This window comes from Drosophila yakuba, chromosome 3R (genome assembly GCF_016746365.2).
Source record: "Drosophila yakuba strain Tai18E2 chromosome 3R, Prin_Dyak_Tai18E2_2.1, whole genome shotgun sequence".
Classification (NCBI taxonomy): domain Eukaryota; kingdom Metazoa; phylum Arthropoda; class Insecta; order Diptera; family Drosophilidae; genus Drosophila; species Drosophila yakuba.
Window position 1 is genome coordinate 26,186,178 of NC_052530.2, and position 6,477 is coordinate 26,192,654.

The window sequence follows — 6,477 nt, forward strand, 5'->3', positions numbered from 1 at the left end:
ATAAATAAATAATTGTGCAGCGGCTTGGCGTTAATTGCACTTTAAAAAGTCCCAAACAAGTGCCGAAATGGTAAATGCAATTTATTGCCGTCGGCAATTGGCAGCTAACGAGTGCTTCAAATTGAACACGGATGCACTAATTAGAATTTTTGGTCAAAACAATTAGCAATTTAAGCAGAATTATTTCAATTTAGCGAAAAAAATTACCCGAAAAGTTGTATTTAATTTCCGCTGATAGAATTGGCAGCCGATGAATGCGAAATTTATTACTCATGCTCCCCAAAAAGCCATTGGGCATTCATTGAGTTGCTGTGGACCAAGTTTACTTTTAATAATACGCGAAAATCATTCTGACTTGCAAGATCTTAAGAACCTTTTGCACGGCTCTACATATTTCTCATCGGCTTTATGGCTCTCCTGGCAAAAATGGAAAAAATTAAAAAAAAAGGAAGTAATGTGTAATGCTTTATTAAGTGTGAGTCACTTGATTTCCAGTTTTGTGCAACTCATGTGAAATAATTAATGTAAGCAGATCCAAGAGCACACGCCTTGACCAACATAAATTTCATAATTCTTCATTAGGTAAACCATTATCTAAAAATTAGTCAGAGTTTAATGGTTTTCCTCTTAGGGCACACCTCTTTAAATTTAATTGCTAAACTTAGTGGGCGCATCGTAACCTTTATGCTTTTAGTTGTTTAAAACCGCTATTTTTTTGCCGAGCAGGTCAAAGTTAACTAACGAGTCGAGTTTTGCGGTTTTAATTGTGCCAAGTAACGCGGCCACCTCGATTATAGTTGTTGTTCTTGCGGCAACTCTCATTGTTGCGGTTTGTGGGTAAATTTTAGAAAGGTTAAGTACCCGGTTACAGACAGCAAATTAAATAATTATAAGCGGCTGTTAAAAAGCCGGAGTTATGGGCCCTTTGCAGAAGGACAGCTGATATGCACAACTTTTGAGCAGAAGACACTTCCCCAGTACTCTAAAAGTGCACTGTAAAAAGCACTTGAATCTTTCTTTATTTTCAACCATGCAGTTTTTCCATTTATATGGCTCATAAATATTATTTTAGTAGTTTACACAAATGAAGTATCAGTTAATGTTTTGTTAAACTGCAACAGTTAATTTAATAATCCCTCTTAAAAATTACTTCTTTAAACATGGTTTTCTGCGCTACAAACTAAAGCCATTCGCTACATCTTTACATCGGTTCGGCAAAAGTCGGCCGAAACCCAAAAGTTCAAAAAACGTGAGACAAAAGTTGCGGCAACAAAGGCAGCAGCAAGCAGCAAAAGCAGAAGCATTCATTTGGAGATTCAACTTTGCCTGCGTTTGCATTTTAAAGCCGTTGCTGTTGACCTTGGACTGCATAAATCGAATTGGAGCAGGTCGTTGACGAAGCTGGTGTTTTTTTTTTTACTGAATGGTTTTTTCTTTTGGGAATGCGAAGCCCTGCATTATCTGGGCATCCTTGAGCTGGTTGAGTGGGAAATCCCCACAGCATCTACTTTAGCCATTTGGCATTTTAATGTGAAGGAGGCCAATGGCCTGCGGTTACCTGTGCTCCTTGAAGTTCTTCAACGGACCGCAGCTGCTTTTATTCCGACGAGAAACCACGGATTGCAGGAACTGTGGCAACAGTCTGTTATTGATTTTCCTTGTAATTTGTATTTCCCCCTATATTTTTGTTGTTTTGTTATTTTTTGCTGACTAACTTTTGGCTTTGCGGCTGGCAAAAGTCAACAGAAACGTAAAGAACACGTTTGCTTTTAGTTAACCTGTTTTGGCAATGCCCAAAGATTGCGATTGAGCAAAGATTGAGCGGACACAGATACAAATACAGATACAGATACAGATACACCGAAGTACACACACAGATACCGCTGACTAGACGAAGCGTGGTTGTTGTTTTGAATTTTTGTTTTACTTGCACAATTAGCCAACTGAAAAATTACCACACTGAGATGGATTTGAAAGCTGCACTGCACAATAATCGCCGCTAAAGTTGGCTCATTCACAATTGGCTTGCAAAAACACTACTATCTGCAAATTGCTCTGATTTATGTCAAAGCGAAAAACTCGCGCGCAAAACCACACTTAAAGTATCTTAACACTCAGCTCAGGTTCTCGGCTTTGTTTGCTCAAGCGTTTCCGCGTTTTGCTTCTCGACTCGCCGACGACGTGAATTCAACTGATCACAACTCTCAACCCAACCGACTTCGTAGCGCTGACAGATCGCCCAATTCGAAAATAGCATCGGCCTTATCGACGGCGACGTCGTCGTCGGCAGCGACGTCTCTTGTTTAAAGCCGCGTTTATGAAGCCGTCTAAACGACGCGTCTAAAAGATCAAAAATAGTAAGTGGAGTGCTTCGACTTCTGTGGCCGCAACTCTCTTCTCACTTGACTAGCACAGGTGGGAACAGATCTGAGTCAGGGTGGTAGTCTTTGCTAAGCTAAGCTTAGAGCCGATCATTTGGCAACTGAGCTTTGATCGTGCTAAGTGGTTCCTGTCCTGACTAACATATATGTATTTTTACTATTTGTCCAGATTATTGAGCCAAATCGGTACATTTAAATATATTGCGTTGAGTAACTTTTATAACTTATATTACCATTTCACTAATGCAGCTAGCCTGTTGAAAGGTCTGGCTCATACGAAAACTTAATAAAAGATTATCATTCATAGTGCATTGTGCCGTAACAAAAACACACGATAATAGCAACAATGCCGTCGGCCAAATGCGACCTCCGACCTCAGAGTTGGCTTATGTGCGTTGGGCACGCAAATCGGTTATTAGCCATAATGCATACGTATTTTATACACACACACACATTTATATCGCACATTTTCGATGGTGCATTACTGCGGTTGTCTGATTGTAACGCCCGATCCCACCCACGGCCCCTTTGTTTGTTGCCTGGACTCAAAGATAAGCGGCCCCCGGGCTCATTTGTACTAAATAACTGGAACAACAAAAAATAAGCAGCCGTACGAGCGGCAAACAAACTGTCTATTAGTTATTGCTGTTTGATTTGCAAAGCGTTTGTCATTTGTTAAATAAATTGATGGCCATTGCGGACCGCTTGGCAAATAGCAAGTATATACGAAATACGAAAAGGGACACAAGTGGCTGAAATATCCGGAAAAGCTAATATTGAGCCTATGATTTAAGGCAGGCCCGAAAATGGCACTGGAATCTGGAGGCCAGCGACCGTTGTTCGCAGTTTGGCTGAAACTTTAAACTGGAGGGCTGTCAGAAGGCCTCAAAAGCAGCGGCAGTTAAGCATGACAAAACGCCGGGGAATCTCGGGAGGACACCCCACTCCATTATCCTTCCGAAATCATCAGCTGTCAGTGCAGTGAGTTGAGACTTCAGCCACCAAAAAACGAGTCTGCAGTGTCACTGAATGAGAAAGGAGCCCGCGCAAGAGCACAAGAGACTGAAATGACATTGACATTTTGAATAATGACGCAACACTATTTGAATGGGAGCTGCACGACTAAAAATTAAGTGGTTTATTTTAATCTGTGTATTAGGCAAACATAATTAGATATGTTTATAGGGAATTCTAAATAACTTAGTACCTTTTTCATTTAGAATCTTTTTGAATATACTTCAAAATATTGAAGGTTTATCCTTGATGAGCAGTTAATTTTTAGTTGTGTATTGACAGTTTTCCCAGGACACAGGCCACCAACGGAGTTTCCAATTGGACTGCCCAGTGGGAGAAGCTCGGCAGACTGCTGGCAGAGATTAGCTGCAAGTTTTGAAGGATGTTCCGGTGCCGTTTTACGCGAAGGATCCATCTGGAATCCCGGCTGCTCCCAGCTGCTTCCAACTGCTCTTTCTCCGGCCAATTGCGAATTGGCTGAAGTTGTCTTGGGTTCGTGCCCAACGAGCGGGCATGGCTCCTAATGAACAGTGTCTAGTGCATTTCGCTGGGGGAAAGAATGTCATTAGAGCCACCATCCCGGGCACACCTCTTAAATGGCCAAATGCCGTAGCAAAGCCCCGGCGAAGACGATGCCAAGTGGCCATAATCACAGAGGTGCAATTTGCAGCGAGCTAAAGAAGGAATAAATTCGCGCACAAAGTGCCAAGTTAAAAGCACAAACAAAACAGCAATAAGGATACGAATAAGCAGAAAAGAGGGGAAATAGTTGGAAAAACTAAAATTAAACTGTCCCTGCAACTGCACACTATGCAGCACTATTTGATATAATTTCCATTTTATACTTTTTGTAGCCGCAGCAACATTTAGCTTTAAGGCCGAGTGTTGAAAAAACAACTTGAGATTGTAATTAGTTTTTGTTGCTTCTGGGTTTAACTGGAGGGAAACTTTCAAATTGAACCAAAGACGCCGGCAAAGGGATGGAATATTTTGCGGTCCCAACTTTTACACACTGGTCTTACCAAATTGCAAATATGTCTGCGAAAAATCTCATTAAGTATACGAAATGTGGTACGCGCCATGTCGCCGAGGGAGAGGGCATTAAAATGCAATAAGAAAAACCGAAGGGCGAAACGAAAATGAGAGAAGGAAAGTAAATAAAAATTATGAATGTCGTTTGCCCAGATTTAAGAGAGACGAAAGGAAAGGAAAAGCGAAAAGTGAAATGGAAAACGGGAAAACCATAGAAAAGCGAGTTGCAAATGACTTAAAGTCCATTGTCCCTCTCGCTCTGGCAACAGGTATCACTGCCTAGATGCTACCGGAAAACTCGGCCACGGACTGGGTCAAGTTTGAGAGGAGTTTGCTTCACTTGGCACTCTCTTCCCAACCACAAAGTTCACTGGGTTCATCTAACGAGCAGTTTGAGTCCTTGTCTAGGCCATTTGGCCAGCGATGAGCCTTATAATGCGCTTAATTTGCGTATGATGAGCTTTTGCACAACATTTGCCGCATTTTTCATAGTCCAAAACGCCATAATATTTCTGATGTGAAAGGAACACAAATGCCGTTATTTATTTTAACCATTGTTCGGAAGATGTATTTCTAAAACCCGATAGATGGATATTTGTTTAACTAAAATGCTAAAACCTTTAAGCCGAAGTGTATAAAAATTGTGCACCTTGATACAGAAACTCTCACCTTGCCGCCACATTCAATTTCAACGCCAACGCGGTGGCTTGAAATATTTGACTTTATAATTTTCTAATTTCAATGTTTAATTAAACAAACTGGCTCAATTAAAATGGCACAACCCTGCCACATTCAGCAATGGAAAGCGAAAAGCACAACAACCGCGGAAAAAATGGCTGCGGAATTATTTCATTTGCGAAAGTCGCTTTCATTAGACGATTTGCTGGCTGCAGACGTCGACGCTCAAAGTCAAAAACGTTTTAACCTTTTAAGCGCCACAGTAATGCGACCAAAGCTGCCGTTTCGGGTGGTTAAAGGAGTGGCAAAGGGCCTTTGGGCGGTGGGTTGGGTTCGGTGGGCGGTGGGTGCTGGTCGCACAGAAGTAGGACGCAGGATGCCAAGGACACGATGCGGATGCTGACTCTGATGGGCTCTGGCAACACATTGAGGTTACGCGAAGCGAATGGAGACAGCCAGACAGCAGTATCTAGCTCAGATTCAAGCCAAGTCGAGTTGTGACAGCGACTGACTGTGATATTGGGTTTAGCGCAATGCCGCATATTCCGATGCAATGTTGAGACACATAAACTACAAAATACTACTAATTTAAAGCGAATTTACGTAGTATTGCAAACCAATACGAATAAGCGAGTAACCACATTCGTAGCTGAAGATTCAGGCTTTGAATAGTAGCCACCTAATCAAAGCAAACTAGAATTTATAAGAAATTCTTTGCAGAACGATATATTTGCAGATATATAAGAAGTAAAGCCCCCACAAAGACCTCTGTTTGGCCACTGCTAATTATACTTGAAATGCTGGCCTTGCCATCAGCATCTCAATTGTTTGTCTGATGGTGCCGCGCGCAACATGGCGTATACGTGATGCTATGATAATCATGCTTATTTACAATAAATCTCGACTCCGGCGCTCCGTTCAGCAGTATCCGGGCCAAAGTGAAGTGTTAGGAACATCAACGCGCTCCGTAGGCCGATGATTTATTTAATGCGTAATCTCTGCCAACGCCTGCCAGGCGAGAGAAGAAGAGGGAAATGTTAGGAACATTATGATGACAGCACCTCAAGACTATTATTTTTGCTATTATCGTTATTATACCCTCGAGCTGAGTGCTTTGTTTGGCACCCTTGAAAATAATCAATTAATCGCGCCACTAGCCAGGGCGAAAGTTTTTGAGCACCTCAGCTTAAGTTCGTCTCAGTTGCCGGGCACTTTTTGAGTCACGTAATTAGCTTAGTCTGGACATCAATCAAAGGATTTTTCAAAGGACGAAAGGAGGTGGAGAGGGGGTGCAGATGCCAAAGCCCGTCGAGCGGATAAACATAAATCTGCAAAGTGTAAATGACAAAAGTTCGGGAACAAGACGCTCCCC

At 42.0% G+C, this 6,477-nt stretch overlaps 1 protein-coding gene across 1 annotated transcript in view; it reads right to left on the minus strand.

Moving 5' to 3' along the window:
• Positions 1-2,193, minus strand: part of LOC6538399 (ABC transporter G family member 20) — a 45,150-nt gene extending 42,957 nt beyond the window's left edge. Inside the window, exon 1 of the mRNA XM_002098887.3 lies at positions 1,559-2,193. The gene's annotated coding sequence lies outside the window, so the exon portion shown is untranslated. The remainder of the gene's footprint in view (positions 1-1,558) is intronic.
• Between the last annotated feature and the right edge of the window lie 4,284 nt (positions 2,194-6,477).